Here is a 25,468-nt window from a genome sequence, read left to right as displayed (position 1 = left end):
GTGGCGTATCGCTTCAGGCACACTGGAAACAGTATCTAAAAAATGTGTATTTGGGTGAGCAACTAGCAGGAATCCCTATGACACTCATAGGGTAGCCAATGCCTCGTCACCAGCATAATCACATCAGCAACTTCAAGAAACCCCTGGCAAAAGTTACAATGACTCTTAAGATACACAACTAGTGGCGTAGCTATCAGACAGACTGGAAAGAGTATCTAAAAAATGTGTATTTGGATGAGCAACTGGCAGGAAACACTGTGACTCTCTTAGGGTAGCCAATATCTCGTCACCAGTATAATCACATCTTCAAAGTCAAGAAACCGCTGGCAAGAGTAACGATGTTTCTCTTAAGATACACAACTAGTGGCGTATCGCTTCAGGCACACTGGAAACAGTATCTAAAAAATGTGTATTTCGGTGAGCAACTGGCACGAAACACTGTGACTCTGTTAGGGTAACCAATATCTCGTCACCAGTATAATCACATCTTCAAAGTCAAGAAACCACTGGCAAGAGTAACGATGTTTCTCTTAAGATACACAACTAGTGGCGTATCGCTTCAGGCAGACTGGCCACAGTATCTCAAAATGTGTATTTGGGTGAGCAACTGGCAGGAAGCACTATGACTCTCTTAAGGTAGCCAATGCCTCGTCACCAACATAATCCCATCACCAACTTCAAGAAACCGCTTGCAAAGGTAACGAAGCTTCTCATAAGATACACAGCTAGTGGGGTGTCACTTGAGGCAGACTGGCCAAAGTATCAAAAAAATGTGTCTTTGGGTGAGCAACTAGCAGGAATCACTATGACACTCATAGGGTAGCCAATGCCTCGTCACCAGCATAATCACATCAGCAACTTCAAGAAACCCCTGGCAAAAGTTACAATGACTCTTAAGATACACAACTAGTGGCGTAGCTATCAGGCAGACTGGAAATAGTATCTAAAAAATGTGTATTTGGGTGAAGAACTGGCAGGAATCTCTAAGACTCTCTTGAGGTAGCCAGTGATTCGTCACCAGCAGAATCAAATCAGCAACTTCTAGAAACCCCTTTCAAAAGTAACGATGTTTCTCTTAAGATACACAACTAGTGGCGTATCGCTTCAGGCACACTGGAAACAGTATCTAAAAAATGTGTATTTGGGTGAGCAACTGGCACGAAACACTGTGACTCTCTTAGGGTAACCAATATCTCGTCACCAGTATAATCACATCTTCAAAGTCAAGAAACCGCTGGCAAGAGTAACGATGTTTCTCTTAAGATACACAACTAGTGGCGTATCGCTTCAGGCAGACTGGCCACAGTATCTCAAAATGTGTATTTGGGTGAGCAACTGGCAGAAAGCACTATGACTCTCTGAAGGTAGCCAATGCCTCGTCACCAACATAATCACATCACCAACTTCAAGAAACCGCTTGCAAAGGTAACGCAGCTTCTCATAAGATACACAGCTAGTGGGGTGTCACTTGAGGCAGACTGGCCAAAGTATCAAAAAAATGTGTATTTGGGTGAGCAACTAGCAGGAATCACTATGACACTCATAGGGTAGCCAATGCCTCGTCACCAGCATAATCACATCAGCAACTTCAAGAAACCCCTGGCAAAAGTTACAATGACTCTTAAGATACACAACTAGTGGCGTAGCTATCAGGCAGACTGGAAAGAGTATCTAAAAAATGTGTATTTGTGTGAAGAACTGGCAGGAATCTCTATGACTCTCTTGAGGTAGCCTATGATTCGTCACCAGCAGAATCAAATCAGCAACTTCTAGAAACCCCTTTCAAAAGTAACGATGTTTCCCTTAAGATACACAACTAGTGGCGTATCGCTTCAGGCACACTGGCAACAGTATCTAAAAAATGTGTATTTGGGTGAGCAACTGGCACGAAACACTGTGACTCTCTTAGGGTAGCCAATATCTCGTCACCAGTATAATCACAGCTTCAAAGTCAAGAAACCGCTGGCAAGAGTAACGATGTTTCTCTTAAGATACACAACTAGTGGCGTATCGCTTCAGGCAGACTGGCCACAGTATCTCAAAATGTGTATTTGGGTGAGCAACTGGCAGGAAGCACTATGACTCTCTTAAGGTTGCCAATGCCTCGTCACCAACATAATCCCATCACCTACTTCAGGAAACCGCTTGCAAAGGTAACGAAGCTTCTCATAAGATACACAGCTAGTGGGGTGTCACTTGAGGCAGACTGGCCAAAGTATCAAAAAAATGTGTATTTGGGTGAGCAACTAGCAGGAATCACTATGACACTCATAGGGCAGCCAATGCCTCGTCACCAGCATAATCACATCAGCAACTTCAAGAAACCCCTGGCAAAAGTTACAATGACTCTTAAGATACACAACTAGTGGCGTAGCTATCAGGCAGACTGGAAAGAGTATCTAAAAAATGTGTATTTGGGTGAAGAACTGGCAGGAATCTCTATGACTCTCTTGAGGTAGCCAGTGATTCGTCACCAGCAGAATCAAATCAGCAACTTCTAGAAACCCCTTTCAAAAGTAACGATGTTTCTCTTAAGATACACAACTAGTGGCGTATCGCTTCAGGCACACTGGAAACAGTATCTAAAAAATGTGTATTTGGGTGAGCAACTGGCACGAAACACTGTGACTCTCTTAGGGTAACCAATATCTCGTCACCAGTATAATCACATCTTCAAAGTCAAGAAACCGCTGGCAAGAGTAACGATGTTTCTCTTAAGATACACAACTAGTGGCGTATCGCTTCAGGCAGACTGGCCACAGTATCTCAAAATGTGTATTTGGGTGAGCAACTGGCAGAAAGCACTATGACTCTCTGAAGGTAGCCAATGCCTCGTCACCAACATAATCACATCACCAACTTCAAGAAACCGCTTGCAAAGGTAACGCAGCTTCTCATAAGATACACAGCTAGTGGGGTGTCACTTGAGGCAGACTGGCCGCAGTATCAAAAAACTGTGTATTTGGGTGAGCAACTAGCAGGAATCACTATGACACTCATAGGGTAGCCAATGCCTCGTCACCAGCATAATCACATCAGCAACTTCAAGAAACCCCTGGCAAAAGTTACAATGACTCTTAAGATACACAACTAGTGGCGTAGCTATCAGGCAGACTGGAAAGAGTATCTAAAAAATGTGTATTTGTGTGAAGAACTGGCAGGAATCTCTATGACTCTCTTGAGGTAGCCTATGATTCGTCACCAGCAGAATCAAATCAGCAACTTCTAGAAACCCCTTTCAAAAGTAACGATGTTTCCCTTAAGATACACAACTAGTGGCGTATCGCTTCAGGCACACTGGCAACAGTATCTAAAAAATGTGTATTTGGGTGAGCAACTGGCACGAAACACTGTGACTCTCTTAGGGTAGCCAATATCTCGTCACCAGTATAATCACAGCTTCAAAGTCAAGATACCGCTGGCAAGAGTAACGATGTTTCTCTTAAGATACACAACTAGTGGCGTATCGCTTCAGGCAGACTGGCCACGGTATCTCAAAATGTCTATTTGGGTGAGCAACTGGCAGGAAGCACTATGACTCTCTTAAGGTAGCCAATGCCTCGTCACCAACATAATCCCATCACCAACTTCAAGAAACCGCTTGCATAGGTAACGAAGCTTCTCATAAGATACACAGCTAGTGGGGTGTCACTTGAGGCAGACTGGCCAAAGTATCAAAAAAATGTGTATTTGGGTGAGCAACTAGCAGGAATCACTATGACACTCATAGGGTAGCCAATGCCTCGTCACCAGCATAATCACATCAGCAACTTCAAGAAACCCCTGGCAAAAGTTACAATGAGTCTTAAGATACACAACTAGTGGCGTAGCTATCAGGCAGACTGGAAAGAGTATCTAAAAAATGTGTATTTGTGTGAAGAACTGGCAGGAATCTCTATGACTCTCTTGAGGTAGCCTATGATTCGTCACCAGCAGAATCAAATCAGCAACTTCTAGAAACCCCTTTCAAAAGTAACGATGTTTCCCTTAAGATACACTACTAGTGGCGTATCGCTTCAGGCACACTGGCAACAGTATCTAAAAAATGTGTATTTGGGTGAGCAACTGGCACGAAACACTGTGACTCTCTTAGGGTAGCCAATATCTCGTCACCAGTATAATCACAGCTTCAAAGTCAAGAAACCGCTGGCAAGAGTAACGATGTTTCTCTTAAGATACACAACTAGTGGCGTATCGCTTCAGGCAGACTGGCCACGGTATCTCAAAATGTCTATTTGGGTGAGCAACTGGCAGGAAGCACTATGACTCTCTTAAGGTAGCCAATGCCTCGTCACCAACATAATCCCATCACCAACTTCAAGAAACCGCTTGCATAGGTAACGAAGCTTCTCATAAGATTCACAGCTAGTGGGGTGTCACTTGAGGAAGACTGGCCAAAGTATCAAAAAAATGTGTATTTGGGTGAGCAACTAGCAGGAATCACTATGACACTCATAGGGTAGCCAATGCCTCGTCACCAGCATAATCACATCAGCAACTTCAAGAAACCCCTGGCAAAAGTTACAATGAGTCTTAAGATACACAACTAGTGGCGTAGCTATCAGGCAGACTGGAAAGAGTATCTAAAAAATGTGTATTTGGGTGAAGAACTGGCAGGAATCTCTATGACTCTCTTGAGGTAGCCAATGATTCGTCACCAGCAGAATCAAATCAGCAACTTCTAGAAATCCCTTTCAAATGTAACGTTGTTTCTCTTAAGATACACAACTAGTGGCGTATCGCTTCAGGCACACTGGAAACAGTATCTATAAATGTGTATTTGGGTGAGCAAGTGGCACGAAACACTGTGACTCTCTTAGGGTAGCCAATGTCTCGTCACCAGTATAATCACAGCTTCAAAGTCAAGAAACCGCTGGCAAGAGTAACGATGTTTCTCTTAAGATACACAACAAGTGGCGTCTCGCTTCAGGCAGACTGGCCACAGTATCTCAAAATGTGTATTTGGGTGAGCAACTGGCAGGAAGCACTATGACTCTCTTAAGGTAGCCAATGCCTCGTCACCAACATAATCCCATCACCAACTTCAAGAAACCGCTTGCAAAGGTAACGAAGCTTCTCATAAGATACACAGCTAGTGGGGTGTCACTTGAGGCAGACTGGCCAAAGTATCAAAAAAATGTGTATTTGGGTGAGCAACTAGCAGGAATCACTATGACACTCATAGGGTAGCCAATGCCCCGTCACCAGCATAATCACATCAGCAACTTCAAGAAACCCCTGGCAAATGTTACAATGACTCTTAAGATACACAACTAGTGGCGTAGCTATCAGGCAGACTGGAAAGAGTATCTAAAAAATGTGTATTTGGATGAGCAACTGGCAGGAAACACTGTGACCCTCTTAGGGTAGCCAATATCTCGTCACCAGTATAATCACATCTTCAAAGTCAAGAAACCGCTGGCAAGAGTAACGATGTTTCTCTTAAGATACACAACTAGTGGCGTATCGCTTCAGGCAGACTGGCCACGGTATCTCAAAATGTGTATTTGGGTGAGCAACTGGCAGGAAGCACTATGACTCTCTTAAGGTAGCCAATGCCTCGTCACCAACATAATCCCATCACCAACTTCAGGAAACCGCTTGCAAAGATAACGAAGCTTCTCATAAGATACACAGCTAGTGGGGTGTCACTTGAGGCAGACTGGCCAAAGTATCAAAAAAATGTGTATTTGGGTGAGCAACTAGCAGGAATCACTATGACACTCATAGGGTAGCCAATGCCTCGTCACCAGCATAATCACATCAGCAACTTAGAGAAACCCCTGGCAAAAGTTACAATGACTCTTAAGATACACAATTAGTGGGGTAGCTATCAGGCAGACTGGAAAGAGTATCTAAAAATGTGTATTTGGGTGAAGAACTGGCAGGAATCTCTATGACTCTCTTGAGGTAGCCAATGATTCGGCACCAGCAGAATCAAATCAGCAACTTCTAGAAACCCCTTTCAAAAGTAACGATGTTTCTCTTAAGATACACAACTAGTGGCGTATCGCTTCAGGCACACTGCCAACAGTATCTAAAAAATGTGTATTTGGGTGAGCAACTGGCACAAAACACTGTGACTCTCTTAGGGTAGCCAATATCTCGTCACCAGTATAATCACAGCTTCAAAGTCAAGAAACCGCTGGCAAGAGTAACGATGTTTCTCTTAAGATACACAACTAGTGGCGTATCGCTTCAGGCAGACTGGCCACGGTATCTCAAAATGTCTATTTGGGTGAGCAACTGGCAGGAAGCACTATGACTCTCTTAAGGTAGCCAATGCCTCGTCACCAACATAATCCCATCACCAACTTCAAGAAACCGCTTGCATAGGTAACGAAGCTTCTCATAAGATACACAGCTAGTGGGGTGTCACTTGAGGCAGACTGGCCAAAGTATCAAAAAAATGTGTATTTGGGTGAGCAACTAGCAGGAATCACTATGACACTCATAGGGTAGCCAATGCCTCGTCACCAGCATAATCACATCAGCAACTTCAAGAAACCCCTGGCAAAAGTTACAATGACTCTTAAGATACACAACTAGTGGCGTAGCTATCAGGCAGACAGGAAAGAGTATCTAAAAAATGTGTATTTGGGTGAAGAACTGGCAGGAATCTCTATGACTCTCTTGAGGTAGCCAATGCCTCGTCACCAGCAGAATCAAATCAGCAACTTCTAGAAACCCCTGGCAAAAGTAACGATGTTTCTCTTAAGATACACAACTAGTGGCGTATCGCTTCAGGCACACTGGAAACAGTATCTAAAAAATGTGTATTTGGGTGAGCAACTGGCACGAAACACTGTGACTCTCTTAGGGTTGCCAATATCTCGTCACCAGTACAATCACATCTTCAAAGTCAAGAAACCGCTGGCAAGAGTAACGATGTTTCTCTTAAGATACACAACTAGTGGCGTATCGCTTCAGGCAGACTGGCCAAAGTATCTCAAAAAGTGTATTTGGGTGAGCAACTGGCAGGAAGCACTATGACTCTCTTAAGGTTGCCAATGCCTCGTCACCAACATAATCCCATCACCTACTTCAGGAAACCGCTTGCAAAGGTAACGAAGCTTCTCATAAGATACACAGCTAGTGGGGTGTCACTTGAGGCAGACTGGCGAAAGTATCAAAAAAATGTGTATTTGGGTGAGCAACTAGCAGGAATCACTATGACACTCATAGGGCAGCCAATACCTCGTCACCAGCATAATCACATCAGCAACTTCAAGAAACCCCTGGCAAAAGTTACAATGACTCTTAAGATACACAACTAGTGGCGTAGCTATCAGGCAGACTGGAAAGAGTATCTAAAAAATGTGTATTTGGGTGAAGAACTGGCAGGAATCTCTATGACTCTCTTGAGGTAGCCAGTGATTCGTCACCAGCAGAATCAAATCAGCAACTTCTAGAAACCCCTTTCAAAAGTAACGATGTTTCTCTTAAGATACACAACTAGTGGCGTATCGCTTCAGGCACACTGGAAACAGTATCTAAAAAATGTGTATTTGGGTGAGCAACTGGCACGAAACACTGTGACTCTCTTAGGGTAACCAATATCTCGTCACCAGTATAATCACATCTTCAAAGTCAAGAAACCGCTGGCAAGAGTAACGATGTTTCTCTTAAGATACACAACTAGTGGCGTATCGCTTCAGGCAGACTGGCCACAGTATCTCAAAATGTGTATTTGGGTGAGTAACTGGCAGAAAGCACTATGACTCTCTGAAGGTAGCCAATGCCTCGTCACCAACATAATCACATCACCAACTTCAAGAAACCGCTTGCAAAGGTAACGCAGCTTCTCATAAGATACACAGCTAGTGGGGTGTCACTTGAGGCAGACTGGCCAAAGTATCAAAAAAATGTGTATTTGGGTGAGCAACTAGCAGGAATCACTATGACACTCATAGGGTAGCCAATGCCTCGTCACCAGCATAATCACATCAGCAACTTCAAGAAACCCCTGGCAAAAGTTACAATGACTCTTAAGATACACAACTAGTGGCGTAGCTATCAGGCAGACTGGAAAGAGTATCTAAAAAATGTGTATTTGGGTGAAGAACTGGCAGGAATCTCTATGACTCTCTTGAGGTAGCCTATGATTCGTCACCAGCAGAATCAAATCAGCAACTTCTAGAAACCCCTTTCAAAAGTAACGATGTTTCCCTTAAGATACACAACTAGTGGCGTATCGCTTCAGGCACACTGGCAACAGTATCTAAAAAATGTGTATTTGGGTGAGCAACTGGCACGAAACACTGTGACTCTCTTAGGGTAGCCAATATCTCGTCACCAGTATAATCACAGCTTCAAAGTCAAGAAACCGCTGGCAAGAGTAACGATGTTTCTCTTAAGATACACAACTAGTGGCGTATCGCTTCAGGCAGACTGGCCACAGTATCTCAAAATGTGTATTTGGGTGAGCAACTGGCAGGAAGCACTATGACTCTCTTAAGGTTGCCAATGCCTCGTCACCAACATAATCCCATCACCTACTTCAGGAAACCGCTTGCAAAGGTAACGAAGCTTCTCATAAGATACACAGCTAGTGGGGTGTCACTTGAGGCAGACTGGCCAAAGTATCAAAAAAATGTGTATTTGGGTGAGCAACTAGCAGGAATCACTATGACACTCATAGGGCAGCCAATGCCTCGTCACCAGCATAATCACATCAGCAACTTCAAGAAACCCCTGGCAAAAGTTACAATGACTCTTAAGATACACAACTAGTGGCGTAGCTATCAGGCAGACTGGAAAGAGTATCTAAAAAATGTGTATTTGGGTGAAGAACTGGCAGGAATCTCTATGACTCTCTTGAGGTAGCCAGTGATTCGTCACCAGCAGAATCAAATCAGCAACTTCTAGAAACCCCTTTCAAAAGTAACGATGTTTCTCTTAAGATACACAACTAGTGGCGTATCGCTTCAGGCACACTGGAAACAGTATCTAAAAAATGTGTATTTGGGTGAGCAACTGGCACGAAACACTGTGACTCTCTTAGGGTAACCAATATCTCGTCACCAGTATAATCACATCTTCAAAGTCAAGAAACCGCTGGCAAGAGTAACGATGTTTCTCTTAAGATACACAACTAGTGGCGTATCGCTTCAGGCAGACTGGCCACAGTATCTCAAAATGTGTATTTGGGTGAGCAACTGGCAGAAAGCACTATGACTCTCTGAAGGTAGCCAATGCCTCGTCACCAACATAATCACATCACCAACTTCAAGAAACCGCTTGCAAAGGTAACGCAGCTTCTCATAAGATACACAGCTAGTGGGGTGTCACTTGAGGCAGACTGGCCGCAGTATCAAAAAACTGTGTATTTGGTTGAGCAACTAGCAGGAATCACTATGACACTCATAGGGTAGCCAATGCCTCGTCACCAGCATAATCACATCAGCAACTTCAAGAAACCCCTGGCAAAAGTTACAATGAGTCTTAAGATACACAACTAGTGGCGTAGCTATCAGGCAGACTGGAAAGAGTATCTAAAAAATGTGTATTTGTGTGAAGAACTGGCCGGAATCTCTATGACTCTCTTGAGGTAGCCTATGATTCGTCACCAGCAGAATCAAATCAGCAACTTCTAGAAACCCCTTTCAAAAGTAACGATGTTTCCCTTAAGATACACTACTAGTGGCGTATCGCTTCAGGCACACTGGCAACAGTATCTAAAAAATGTGTATTTGGGTGAGCAACTGGCACGAAACACTGTGACTCTCTTAGGGTAGCCAATATCTCGTCACCAGTATAATCACAGCTTCAAAGTCAAGAAACCGCTGGCAAGAGTAACGATGTTTCTCTTAAGATACACAACTAGTGGCGTATCGCTTCAGGCAGACTGGCCACGGTATCTCAAAATGTCTATTTGGGTGAGCAACTGGCAGGAAGCACTATGACTCTCTTAAGGTAGCCAATGCCTCGTCACCAACATAATCCCATCACCAACTTCAAGAAACCGCTTGCATAGGTAACGAAGCTTCTCATAAGATTCACAGCTAGTGGGGTGTCACTTGAGGAAGACTGGCCAAAGTATCAAAAAAATGTGTATTTGGGTGAGCAACTAGCAGGAATCACTATGACACTCATAGGGTAGCCAATGCCTCGTCACCAGCATAATCACATCAGCAACTTCAAGAAACCCCTGGCAAAAGTTACAATGAGTCTTAAGATACACAACTAGTGGCGTAGCTATCAGGCAGACTGGAAAGAGTATCTAAAAAATGTGTATTTGGGTGAAGAACTGGCAGGAATCTCTATGACTCTCTTGAGGTAGCCAATGATTCGTCACCAGCAGAATCAAATCAGCAACTTCTAGAAATCCCTTTCAAATGTAACGTTGTTTCTCTTAAGATACACAACTAGTGGCGTATCGCTTCAGGCACACTGGAAACAGTATCTATAAATGTGTATTTGGGTGAGCAAGTGGCACGAAACACTGTGACTCTCTTAGGGTAGCCAATGTCTCGTCACCAGTATAATCACAGCTTCAAAGTCAAGAAACCGCTGGCAAGAGTAACGATGTTTCTCTTAAGATACACAACAAGTGGCGTCTCGCTTCAGGCAGACTGGCCACAGTATCTCAAAATGTGTATTTGGGTGAGCAACTGGCAGGAAGCACTATGACTCTCTTAAGGTAGCCAATGCCTCGTCACCAACATTATCCCATCACCAACTTCAAGAAACCGCTTGCAAAGGTAACGAAGCTTCTCATAAGATACACAGCTAGTGGGGTGTCACTTGAGGCAGACTGGCCAAAGTATCAAAAAAATGTGTATTTGGGTGAGCAACTAGCAGGAATCACTATGACACTCATAGGGTAGCCAATGCCCCGTCACCAGCATAATCACATCAGCAACTTCAAGAAACCCCTGGCAAATGTTACAATGACTCTTAAGATACACAACTAGTGGCGTAGCTATCAGGCAGACTGGAAAGAGTATCTAAAAAATGTGTATTTGGATGAGCAACTGGCAGGAAACACTGTGACCCTCTTAGGGTAGCCAATATCTCGTCACCAGTATAATCACATCTTCAAAGTCAAGAAACCGCTGGCAAGAGTAACGATGTTTCTCTTAAGATACACAACTAGTGGCGTATCGCTTCAGGCAGACTGGCCACGGTATCTCAAAATGTGTATTTGGGTGAGCAACTGGCAGGAAGCACTATGACTCTCTTAAGGTAGCCAATGCTTCGTCACCAACATAATCCCATCACCAACTTCAGGAAACCGCTTGCAAAGATAACGAAGCTTCTCATAAGATACACAGCTAGTGGGGTGTCACTTGAGGCAGACTGGCCAAAGTATCAAAAAAATGTGTATTTGGGTGAGCAACTAGCAGGAATCACTATGACACTCATAGGGTAGCCAATGCCTCGTCACCAGCATAATCACATCAGCAACTTAGAGAAACCCCTGGCAAAAGTTACAATGACTCTTAAGATACACAATTAGTGGGGTAGCTATCAGGCAGACTGGAAAGAGTATCTAAAAATGTGTATTTGGGTGAAGAACTGGCAGGAATCTCTATGACTCTCTTGAGGTAGCCAATGATTCGGCACCAGCAGAATCAAATCAGCAACTTCTAGAAACCCCTTTCAAAAGTAACGATGTTTCTCTTAAGATACACAACTAGTGGCGTATCGCTTCAGGCACACTGCCAACAGTATCTAAAAAATGTGTATTTGGGTGAGCAACTGGCACGAAACACTGTGACTCTCTTAGGGTTGCCAATATCTCGTCACCAGTACAATCACATCTTCAAAGTCAAGAAACCGCTGGCAAGAGTAACGATGTTTCTCTTAAGATACACAACTAGTGGCGTATCGCTTCAGGCAGACTGGCCAAAGTATCTCAAAATGTGTATTTGGGTGAGCAACTGGCAGGAAGCACTATGACTCTCTTAAGGTTGCCAATGCCTCGTCACCAACATAATCCCATCACCTACTTCAGGAAACCGCTTGCAAAGGTAACGAAGCTTCTCATAAGATACACAGCTAGTGGGGTGTCACTTGAGGCAGACTGGCGAAAGTATCAAAAAAATGTGTATTTGGGTGAGCAACTAGCAGGAATCACTATGACACTCATAGGGCAGCCAATACCTCGTCACCAGCATAATCACATCAGCAACTTCAAGAAACCCCTGGCAAAAGTTACAATGACTCTTAAGATACACAACTAGTGGCGTAGCTATCAGGCAGACTGGAAAGAGTATCTAAAAAATGTGTATTTGGGTGAAGAACTGGCAGGAATCTCTATGACTCTCTTGAGGTAGCCAGTGATTCGTCACCAGCAGAATCAAATCAGCAACTTCTAGAAACCCCTTTCAAAAGTAACGATGTTTCTCTTAAGATACACAACTAGTGGCGTATCGCTTCAGGCACACTGGAAACAGTATCTAAAAAATGTGTATTTGGGTGAGCAACTGGCACGAAACACTGTGACTCTCTTAGGGTAACCAATATCTCGTCACCAGTATAATCACATCTTCAAAGTCAAGAAACCGCTGGCAAGAGTAACGATGTTTCTCTTAAGATACACAACTAGTGGCGTATCGCTTCAGGCAGACTGGCCACAGTATCTCAAAATGTGTATTTGGGTGAGCAACTGGCAGAAAGCACTATGACTCTCTGAAGGTAGCCAATGCGTCGTCACCAACATAATCACATCACCAACTTCAAGAAACCGCTTGCAAAGGTAACGCAGCTTCTCATAAGATACACAGCTAGTGGGGTGTCACTTGAGGCAGACTGGCCAAAGTATCAAAAAAATGTGTATTTGGGTGAGCAACTAGCAGGAATCACTATGACACTCATAGGGTAGCCAATGCCTCGTCACCAGCATAATCACATCAGCAACTTCAAGAAAGCCGGCCGAAGTGGCCGTGCGGTTAAAGGCGCTGCAGTCTGGAACCGCAAGACCGCTACGGTCGCAGGTTCGAATCCTGCCTCGGGCATGGATGTTTGTGATGTCCTTAGGTTAGTTAGGTTTAACTAGTTCTAAGTTCTAGGGGACTAATGACCTCAGCAGTTGAGTCCCATAGTGCTCAGAGCCATTTGAACCAACTTCAAGAAACCCCTGGCAAAAGTTACAATACCTCTTAAGATACACAACTAGTGGCGTAGCTATCAGGCAGACTGGAAAGAGTATCTAAAAAATGTGTATTTGTGTGAAGAACTGGCAGGAATCTCTATGACTCTCTTGAGGTAGCCTATGATTCGTCACCAGCAGAATCAAATCAGCAACTTCTACAAACCCCTTTCAAAAGTAACGATGTTTCCCTTAAGATACACAACTAGTGGCGTATCGCTTCAGGCACACTGGCAACAGTATCTAAAAAATGTGTATTTGGGTGAGCAACTGGCACGAAACACTGTGACTCTCTTAGGGTAGCCAATATCTCGTCACCAGTATAATCACAGCTTCAAAGTAAAGAAACCGCTGGCAAGAGTAACGATGTTTCTCTTAAGATACACAACTAGTGGCGTATCGCTTCAGGCAGACTGGCCACGGTATCTCAAAATGTCTATTTGGGTGAGCAACTGGCAGGAAGCACTATGACTCTCTTAAGGTAGCCAATGCCTCGTCACCAACATAATCCCATCACCAACTTCAAGAAACCGCTTGCATAGGTAACGAAGCTTCTCATAAGATACACAGCTAGTGGGGTGTCACTTGAGGCAGACTGGCCAAAGTATCAAAAAAATGTGTATTTGGGTGAGCAACTAGCAGGAATCACTATGACACTCATAGGGTAGCCAATGCCTCGTCACCAGCATAATCACATCAGCAACTTCAAGAAACCCCTGGCAAAAGTTACAATGAGTCTTAAGATACACAACTAGTGGCGTAGCTATCAGGCAGACAGGAAAGAGTATCTAAAAAATGTGTATTTGGGTGAAGAACTGGCAGGAATCTCTATGACTCTCTTGAGGTAGCCAATGCCTCGTCACCAGCAGAATCAAATCAGCAACTTCTAGAAACCCCTGGCAAAAGTAACGATGTTTCTCTTAAGATACACAACTAGTGGCGTATCGCTTCAGGCACACTGGAAACAGTATCTAAAAAATGTGTATTTGGGTGAGCAACTGGCACGAAACACTGTGACTCTCTTAGGGTTGCCAATATCTCGTCACCAGTACAATCACATCTTCAAAGTCAAGAAACCGCTGGCAAGAGTAACGATGTTTCTCTTAAGATACACAACTAGTGGCGTATCGCTTCAGGCAGACTGGAAAGAGTATCTAAAAAATGTGTATTTGGATGAGCAACTGGCAGGAAACACTGTGACCCTCTTAGGGTAGCCAATATCTCGTCACCAGTATAATCACATCTTCAAAGTCAAGAAACCGCTGGCAAGAGTAACGATGTTTCTCTTAAGATACACAACTAGTGGCGTATCGCTTCAGGCAGACTGGCCACGGTATCTCAAAATGTGTATTTGGGTGAGCAACTGGCAGGAAGCACTATGACTCTCTTAAGGTAGCCAATGCCTCGTCACCAACATAATCCCATCACCAACTTCAGGAAACCGCTTGCAAAGATAACGAAGCTTCTCATAAGATACACAGCTAGTGGGGTGTCACTTGAGGCAGACTGGCCAAAGTATCAAAAAAATGTGTATTTGGGTGAGCAACTAGCAGGAATCACTATGACACTCATAGGGTAGCCAATGCCTCGTCACCAGCATAATCACATCAGCAACTTCAAGAAACCCCTGGCAAAAGTTACAATGACTCTTAAGATACACAACTAGTGGGGTAGCTATCAGGCAGACTGGAAAGAGTATCTAAAAATGTGTATTTGGGTGAAGAACTGGCAGGAATCTCTATGACTCTCTTGAGGTAGCCAATGATTCGTCACCAGCAGAATCAAATCAGCAACTTCTAGAAACCCCTTTCAAAAGTAACGATGTTTCTCTTAAGATACACAACTAGTGGCGTATCGCTTCAGGCACACTGCCAACAGTATCTAAAAGATGTGTATTTGGGTGAGCAACTGGCACAAAACACTGTGACTCTCTTAGGGTAGCCAATATCTCGTCACCAGTATAATCACAGCTTCAAAGTCAAGAAACCGCTGGCAAGAGTAACGATGGTTCTCTTAAGATACACAACTAGTGGCGTATCGCTTCAGGCAGACTGGCCACGGTATCTCAAAATGTCTATTTGGGTGAGCAACTGGCAGGAAGCACTATGACTCTCTTAAGGTAGCCAATGCCTCGTCACCAACATAATCCCATCACCAACTTCAAGAAACCGCTTGCATAGGTAACGAAGCTTCTCATAAGATACACAGATAGTGGGGTGTCACTTGAGGCAGACTGGCCAAAGTATCAAAAAAATGTGTATTTGGGTGAGCAACTAGCAGGAATCACTATGACACTCATAGGGTAGCCAATGCCTCGTCACCAGCATAATCACATCAGCAACTTCAAGAAACCCCTGGCAAAAGTTACAATGACTCTTAAGATACACAACTAGTGGCGTAGCTATCAGGCAGACAGGAAAGAGTATCTAAAAAATGTGTATTTGGGTGAAGAACTGGCAGGAATCTCTATGACTCTCTTGAGGTAGCCAATGCCTCGTCACCAGCAGAATCAAATCAGCAACTTCTAGAAACCCCTGGCAAAAGTAACGATGTTTCTCTTAAGATACACAACTAGTGGCGTATCGCTTCAGGCACACTGGAAACAGTATCTAAAAAATGTGTATTTGGGTGAGCAACTGGCACGAAACACTGTGACTCTCTTAGGGTTGCCAATATCTCGTCACCAGTACAATCACATCTTCAAAGTCAAGAAACCGCTGGCAAGAGTAACGATGTTTCTCTTAAGATACACAACTAGTGGCGTATCGCTTCAGGCAGACTGGAAAGAGTATCTAAAAAATGTGTATTTGGATGAGCAACTGGCAGGAAACACTGTGACCCTCTTAGGGTAGCCAATATCTCGTCACCAGTATAATCACATCTTCAAAGTCAAGAAACCGCTGGCAAGAGTAACGATGTTTCTCTTAAGATACACAACTAGTGGCGTATCGCTTCAGGCAGACTGGCCACGGTATCTCAAAATGTGTATTTGGGTGAGCAACTGGCAGGAAGCACTATGACTCTCTTAAGGTAGCCAATGCCTCGTCACCAACATAATCCCATCACCAACTTCAGGAAACCGCTTGCAAAGATAACGAAGCTTCTCATAAGATACACAGCTAGTGGGGTGTCACTTGAGGCAGACTGGCCAAAGTATCAAAAAAATGTGTATTTGGGTGAGCAACTAGCAGGAATCACTATGACACTCATAGGGTAGCCAATGCCTCGTCACCAGCATAATCACATCAGCAACTTCAAGAAACCCCTGGCAAAAGTTACAATGACTCTTAAGATACACAACTAGTGGGGTAGCTATCAGGCAGACTGGAAAGAGTATCTAAAAATGTGTATTTGGGTGAAGAACTGGCAGGAATCTCTATGACTCTCTTGAGGTAGCCAATGATTCGTCACCAGCAGAATCAAATCAGCAACTTCTAGAAACCCCTTTCAAAAGTAACGATGTTTCTCTTAAGATACACAACTAGTGGCGTATCGCTTCAGGCACACTGCCAACAGTATCTAAAAGATGTGTATTTGGGTGAGCAACTGGCACAAAACACTGTGACTCTCTTAGGGTAGCCAATATCTCGTCACCAGTATAATCACAGCTTCAAAGTCAAGAAACCGCTGGCAAGAGTAACGATGGTTCTCTTAAGATACACAACTAGTGGCGTATCGCTTCAGGCAGACTGGCCACGGTATCTCAAAATGTCTATTTGGGTGAGCAACTGGCAGGAAGCACTATGACTCTCTTAAGGTAGCCAATGCCTCGTCACCAACATAATCCCATCACCAACTTCAAGAAACCGCTTGCATAGGTAACGAAGCTTCTCATAAGATACACAGCTAGTGGGGTGTCACTTGAGGCAGACTGGCCAAAGTATCAAAAAAATGTGTATTTGGGTGAGCAACTAGCAGGAATCACTATGACACTCATAGGGTAGCCAATGCCTCGTCACCAGCATAATCACATCAGCAACTTCAAGAAACCCCTGGCAAAAGTTACAATGACTCTTAAGATACACAACTAGTGGCGTAGCTATCAGGCAGACAGGAAAGAGTATCTAAAAAATGTGTATTTGGGTGAAGAACTGGCAGGAATCTCTATGACTCTCTTGAGGTAGCCAATGCCTCGTCACCAGCAGAATCAAATCAGCAACTTCTAGAAACCCCTGGCAAAAGTAACGATGTTTCTCTTAAGATACACAACTAGTGGCGTATCGCTTCAGGCACACTGGAAACAGTATCTAAAAAATGTGTATTTGGGTGAGCAACTGGCACGAAACACTGTGACTCTCTTAGGGTTGCCAATATCTCGTCACCAGTACAATCACATCTTCAAAGTCAAGAAACCGCTGGCAAGAGTAACGATGTTTCTCTTAAGATACACAACTAGTGGCGTATCGCTTCAGGCAGACTGGCCACAGTATCTCAAAATGTGTATTTGGGTGAGCAACTGGCAGGAAGCACTATGACTCTCTTAAGGTTGCCAATGCCTCGTCACCAACATAATCCCATCACCAACTTCAGGAAACCGCTTGCAAAGGTAACGAAGCTTCTCATAAGATACACAGCTAGTGGGGTGTCACTTGAGGCAGACTGGCCAAAGTATCAAAAAAATGTGTATTTGGGTGAGCAACTAGCAGGAATCACTATGACACTCATAGGGCAGCCAATGCCTCGTCACCAGCATAATCACATCAGCAACTTCAAGAAACCCCTGGCAAAAGTTACAATGACTCTTAAGATACACAACTAGTGGCGTAGCTATCAGGCAGACTGGAAAGAGTATCTAGAAAATGTGTATTTGGGTGAAGAACTGGCAGGAATCTCTATGAATCTCTTGAGGTAGCCAGTGATTCGTCACCAGCAGAATCAAATCAGCAACTTCTAGAAACCCCTTTCAAAAGTAACGATGTTTCTCTTAAGATACACAACTAGTGGCGTATCGCTTCAGGCACACTGGAAACAGTATCTAAAAAATGTGTATTTGGGTGAGCAACTGGCACGAAACACTGTGACTCTCTTAGGGTAACCAATATCTCGTCACCAGTATAATCACATCTTCAAAGTCAAGAAACCGCTGGCAAGAGTAACGATGTTTCTCTTAAGATACACAACTAGTGGCGTATCGCTTCAGGCAGACTGGCCACAGTATCTCAAAATGTGTATTTGGGTGAGCAACTGGCAGAAAGCACTATGACACTCTGAAGGTAGCCAATGCCTCGTCACCAACATAATCACATCACCAACTTCAAGAAACCGCTTGCAAAGGTAACGCAGCTTCTCATAAGATACACAGCTAGTGGGGTGTCACTTGAGGCAGACTGGCCAAAGTATCAAAAAAATGTGTATTTGGGTGAGCAACTAGCAGGAATCACTATGACACTCATAGGGTAGCCAATGCCTCGTCACCAGCATAATCACATCAGCAACTTCAAGGAACCCCTGGCAAAAGTTACAATGAGTCTTAAGATACACAACTAGTGGCGTAGCTATCAGGCAGACTGGAAAGAGTATCTAAAAAATGTGTATTTGTGTGAAGAACTGGCAGGAATCTCTATGACTCTCTTGAGGTAGCCAATGCCTCGTCACCAGCAGAATCAAATCAGCAACTTCTAGAAACCCCTGGCAAAAGTAACGATGTTTCTCTTAAGATACACAACTAGTGGCGTATCGCTTCAGGCACACTGGAAACAGTATCTAAAAAATGTGTATTTGGGTGAGCAACTGGCACGAAACACTGTGACTCTCTTAGGGTTGCCAATATCTCGTCACCTGCACAATCACATCTTCAAAGTCAAGAAACCGCTGGCAAGAGTAACGCTGTTTCTCTTAAGATACACAACTAGTGGCGTATCGCTTCAGGCAGACTGGAAAGAGTATCTAAAAAATGTGTATTTGGATGAGCAACTGGCAGGAAACACTGTGACCCTCTTAGGGTAGCCAATATCTCGTCACCAGTATAATCACATCTTCAAAGTCAAGAAACCGCTGGCAAGAGTAACGATGTTTCTCTTAAGATACACAACTAGTGGCGTATCGCTTCAGGCAGACTGGCCACGGTATCTCAAAATGTGTATTTGGGTGAGCAACTGGCAGGAAGCACTATGACTCTCTTAAGGTAGCCAATGCCTCGTCACCAACATAATCCCATCACCAACTTCAGGAAACCGCTTGCAAAGATAACGAAGCTTCTCATAAGATACACAGCTAGTGGGGTGTCACTTGAGGCAGACTGGCCAAAGTATCAAAAAAATGTGTATTTGGGTGAGCAACTAGCAGGAATCACTATGACACTCATAGGGTAGCCAATGCCTCGTCACCAGCATAATCACATCAGCAACTTCAAGAAACCCCTGGCAAAAGTTACAATGACTCTTAAGATACACAACTAGTGGGGTAGCTATCAGGCAGACTGGAAAGGGTATCTAAAAATGTGTATTTGGGTGAAGAACTGGCAGGAATCTCTATGACTCTCTTAAGGTAGCCAATGATTCGTCACCAGCAGAATCAAATCAGCAACTTCTAGAAACCCCTTTCAAAAGTAACGATGTTTCTCTTAAGATACACAACTAGTGGCGTATCGCTTCAGGCACACTGGAAACAGTATCTAAAAAATGTGTATTTGGGTGAGCAACTGGCACGAAACACTGTGACTCTCTTAGGGTTGCCAATATCTCGTCACCAGTACAATCACATCTTCAAAGTCAAGAAACCGCTGGCAAGAGTAACGATGTTTCTCTTAAGATACACAACTAGTGGCGTATCGCTTCAGGCAGACTGGCCACAGTATCTCAAAATGTGTATTTGGGTGAGCAACTGGCAGGAAGCACTATGACTCTCTTAAGGTTGCCAATGCCTCGTCACCAACATAATCCCATCACCAACTTCAGGAAACCGCTTGCAAAGGTAACGAAGCTTCTCATAAGATACACAGCTAGTGGGGTGTCACTTGAGGCAGACTGGCCAAAGTATCAAAAAAATGTGTATTTGGGTGAGCAACTAGCAGGAATCACTATGACACTCATAGGGCAGCCAATGCCTCGTCACCAGCATAATCACATCAGCAACTTCAAGAAACCCCTGGCAAAAGTTACAATGACTCTTAAGATACACAACTAGTGGCGTAGCTATCAGGCAGACTGGAAAGAGTATCTAAAAAATGTGTATTTGGGTGAAGAACTGGCAGGAATCTCTATGACTCTCTTGAGGTAGCCAGTGATTCGTCACCAGCAGAATCAAATCAGCAACTTCTAGAAACCCCTTTCAAAAGTAACGATGTTTCTCTTAAGATACACAATTAGTGGCGTATCGCTTCAGGCACACTGGAAACAGTATCTAAAAAATGTGTATTTGGGTGAGCAACTGGCACGAAACACTGTGACTCTCTTAGGGTAACCAATATCTCGTCACCAGTATAATCACATCTTCAAAGTCTAGAAACCGCTGGCAAGAGTAACGATGTTTCTCTTAAGATACACAACTAGTGGCGTATCGCTTCAGGCAGACTGGCCACAGTATCTCAAAATGTGTATTTGGGTGAGCAACTGGCAGAAAGCACTATGACTCCCTGAAGGTAGCCAATGCCTCGTCACCAACATAATCACATCACCAACTTCAAGAAACCGCTTGCAAAGGTAACGCAGCTTCTCATAAGATACACAGCTAGTGGGGTGTCACTTGAGGCAGACTGGCCGCAGTATCAAAAAAATGTGTATTTGGGTGAGCAACTAGCAGGAATCACTATGACACTCATAGGGTAGCCAATGCCTCGTCACCAGCATAATCACATCAGCAACTTCAAGAAACCCCTGGCAAAAGTTACAATGACTCTTAAGATACACAACTAGTGGCGTAGCTATCAGGCAGACTGGAAAGAGTATCTAAAAAATGTGTATTTGTGTGAAGAACTGGCAGGAATCTCTATGACTCTCTTGAGGTAGCCTATGATTCGTCACCAGCAGAATCAAATCAGCAACTTCTAGAAACCCCTTTCAAAAGTAACGATGTTTCCCTTAAGATACACAACTAGTGGCGTATCGCTTCAGGCACACTGGCAACAGTATCTAAAAAATGTGTATTTGGGTGAGCAACTGGCACGAAACACTGTGACTCTCTTAGGGTAGCCAATATCTCGTCACCAGTATAATCACAGCTTCAAAGTCAAGAAACCGCTGGCAAGAGTAACGATGTTTCTCTTAAGATACACAACTAGTGGCGTATCGCTTCAGGCAGACTGGAAAGAGTATCTAAAAAATGTGTATTTGGATGAGCAACTGGCAGGAAACACTGTGACCCTCTTAGGGTAGCCAATATCTCGTCACCAGTATAATCACATCTTCAAAGTCAAGAAACCGCTGGCAAGAGTAACGATGTTTCTCTTAAGATACACAACTAGTGGCGTATCGCTTCAGGCAGACTGGCCACGGTATCTCAAAATGTGTATTTGGGTGAGCAACTGGCAGGAAGCACTATGACTCTCTTAAGGTAGCCAATGCCTCGTCACCAACATAATCCCATCACCAACTTCAGGAAACCTATTGCAAAGATAACGAAGCTTCTCATAAGATACACAGCTAGTGGGGTGTCACTTGAGGCAGACTGGCCAAAGTATCAAAAAAATGTGTATTTGGGTGAGCAACTAGCAGGAATCACTATGACACTCATAGGGTAGCCAATGCCTCGTCACCAGCATAATCACATCAGCAACTTCAAGAAACCCCTGGCAAAAGTTACAATGACTCTTAAGATACACAACTAGTGGGGTAGCTATCAGGCAGACTGGAAAGAGTATCTAAAAATGTGTATTTGGGTGAAGAACTGGCAGGAATCTCTATGACTCTGTTGAGGTAGCCAATGATTCGTCACCAGCAGAATCAAATCAGCAACTTCTAGAAACTCCTTTCAAAAGTAACGATGTTTCTCTTAAGATACACAACTAGTGGCGTATCGCTTCAGGCACACTGCCAACAGTATCTAAAAAATGTGTATTTGGGTGAGCAACTGGCACAAAACACTGTGACTCTCTTAGGGTAGCCAATATCTCGTCACCAGTATAATCACAGCTTCAAAGGCAAGAAACCGCTGGCAAGAGTAACGATGTTTCTCTTAAGATACACAACTAGTGGCGTATCGCTTCAGGCAGACTGGCCACGGTATCTCAAAATGTCTATTTGGGTGAGCAACTGGCAGGAAGCACTATGACTCTCTTAAGGTAGCCAATGCCTCGTCACCAACATAATCCCATCACCAACTTCAAGAAACCGCTTGCAAAGGTAACGCAGCTTCTCATAATATACACAGCTAGTGGGGTGTCACTTGAGGCAGACTGGCCAAAGTATCAAAAAAATGTGTATTTGGGTGAGCAACTAGCAGGAATCACTATGACACTCATAGGGTAGCCAATGCCTCGTCACCAGCATAATCACATCAGCAACTTCAAGAAACCCCTGGCAAAAGTTACAATGACTCTTAAGATACACAACTAGTGGCGTAGCTATCAGGCAGACAGGAAAGAGTATCTAAAAAATGTGTATTTGGGTGAAGAACTGGCAGGAATCTCTATGACTCTCTTGAGGTAGCCAATGCCTCGTCACCAGCAGAATCAAATCAGCAACTTCTAGAAACCCCTGGCAAAAGTAACGATGTTTCTCTTAAGATACACAACTAGTGGCGTATCGCTTCAGGCACACTGGAAACAGTATCTAAAAAATGTGTATTTGGGTGAGCAACTGGCACGAAACACTGTGACTCTCTTAGGGTTGCCAATATCTCGTCACCAGTACAATCACATCTTCAAAGTCAAGAAACCGCTGGCAAGAGTAACGATGTTTCTCTTAAGATACACAACTAGTGGCGTATCGCTTCAGGCAGACTGGCCACAGTATCTCAAAATGTGTATTTGGGTGAGCAACTGGCAGGAAGCACTATGACTCTCTTAAGGTTGCCAATGCCTCGTCACCAACATAATCCCATCACCAACTTCAGGAAACCGCTTGCAAAGGTAACGAAGCTTCTCATAAGATACACAGCTAGTGGGGTGTCACTTGAGGCAGACTGGCCAAAGTATCAAAAAAATGTGTATTTGGGTGAGCAACTAGCAGGAATCACTATGACACTCATAGGGCAGCCAATGCCTCGTCACCAGCATAATCACATCAGCAACTTCAAGAAACCCCTGGCAAAAGTTACAATGAATCTTAAGATACACAACTAGTGGCGTAGCTATCAGGCAGACTGGAAAGAGTATCTAAAAAATGTGTATTTGGGTGAAGAACTGGCAGGAATCTCTATGACTCTCTTGAGGTAGCCAGTGATTCGTCACCAGCAGAATCAAATCAGCAACTTCTAGAAACCCCTTTCAAAAGTAACGATGTTTCTCTTAAGATACACAACTAGTGGCGTATCGCTTCAGGCACACTGGAAACAGTATCTAAAAAATGTGTATTTGGGTGAGCAACTGGCACGAAACACTGTGACTCTCTTAGGGTAACCAATATCTCGTCACCAGTATAATCACATCTTCAAAGTCAAGAAACCGCTGGCAAGAGTAACGATGTTTCTCTTAAGATACACAACTAGTGGCGTATCGCTTCAGGCAGACTGGCCACAGTATCTCAAAATGTGTATTTGGGTGAGCAACTGGCAGAAAGCACTATGACTCTCTGAAGGTAGCCAATGCCTCGTCACCAACATAATCACATCACCAACTTCAAGAAACCGCTTGCAAAGGTAACGCAGCTTCTCATAAGATACACAGCTAGTGGGGTGTCACTTGAGGCAGACTGGCCAAAGTATCAAAAAAATGTGTATTTGGGTGAGCAACTAGCAGGAATCACTATGACACTCATAGGGTAGCCAATGCCTCGTCACCAGCATAATCACATCAGCAACTTCAAGAAACCCCTGGCAAAAGTTACAATGACTCTTAAGATACACAACTAGTGGCGTAGCTATCAGGCAGACTGGAAAGAGTATCTAAAAAATGTGTATTTGTGTGAAGAACTGGCAGGAATCTCTATGACTCTCTTGAGGTAGCCTATGATTCGTCACCAGCAGAATCAAATCAGCAACTTCTAGAAACCCCTTTCAAAAGTAACGATGTTTCCCTTAAGATACACAACTAGTGGCGTATCGCTTCAAGCACACTGGCAACAGTATCTAAAAAATGTGTATTTGGGTGAGCAACTGGCACGAAACACTGTGACTCTCTTAGGGTAGCCAATATCTCGTCACCAGTATAATCACAGCTTCAAAGTCAAGAAACCGCTGGCAAGAGTAACGATGTTTCTCTTAAGATACACAACTAGTGGCGTATCGCTTCAGGCAGACTGGCCACGGTATCTCAAAATGTCTATTTGGGTGAGCAACTGGCAGGAAGCACTATGACTCTCTTAAGGTAGCCAATGCCTCGTCACCAACATAATCCCATCACCAACTTCAAGAAACCGCTTGCATAGGTAACGAAGCTTCTCATAAGATACACAGCTAGTGGGGTGTCACTTGAGGCAGACTGGCCAAAGTATCAAAAAAATGTGTATTTGGGTGAGCAACTAGCAGGAATCACTATGACACTCATAGGGTAGCCAATGCCTCGTCACCAGCATAATCACATCAGCAACTTCAAGAAACCCCTGGCAAAAGTTACAATGACTCTTAAGATACACAACTAGTGGCGTAGCTATCAGGCAGACAGGAAAGAGTATCAAAAACATGTGTATTTGGATGAGCAACTGGCAGGAAACACTGTGACTCTCTTAGGGTAGCCAATATCTCGTCACCAGTATAATCACATCTTCAAAGTCAAGAAACCGCTGGCGAGAGTAACGATGTTTCTCTTAAGATACACAACTAGTGGCGTATCGCTTCAGGCAGACTGGAAACAGTATCCAAAAAATGTGTATTTGGGTGAGCAACTGGCACGAAACACTGTGACTCTCTTAGGGTAACCAATATCTCGTCACCAGTATAATCACATCTTCAAAGTCAAGAAACCGCTGGCAAGAGTAACGATGTTTCTCTTAAGATACACAACTAGTGGCGTATCGCTACAGGCAGACTGGCCACAGTATCTCAAAATGTGTATTTGGGTGAGCAACTGGCAGAAAGCACTATGACTCTCTTAAGGTAGCCATTGCCTCGTCACAAACATAATCCCATCACCAACTTCAGGAAACCGCTTGCAAAGGTAACGAAGCTTCTCATAAGATACACAGCTAGTGGGGTGTCACTTGAGGCAGACTGGCCAAAGTATCAAAAAAATGTGTATTTGGGTGAGCAACTAGCAGGAATCACTATGACACTCATAGGGCAGCCAATGCCTCGTCACCAGCATAATCACATCAGCAACTTCAAGAAACCCCTGGCAAA

The sequence above is a fragment of the Schistocerca nitens genome, chromosome 3 (genome assembly GCF_023898315.1).
Source record: "Schistocerca nitens isolate TAMUIC-IGC-003100 chromosome 3, iqSchNite1.1, whole genome shotgun sequence".
Taxonomy (NCBI): domain Eukaryota; kingdom Metazoa; phylum Arthropoda; class Insecta; order Orthoptera; family Acrididae; genus Schistocerca; species Schistocerca nitens.
The sequence above is the reverse complement of the archived record's forward strand: the minus strand, read 5'-3'. Positions refer to the sequence as shown.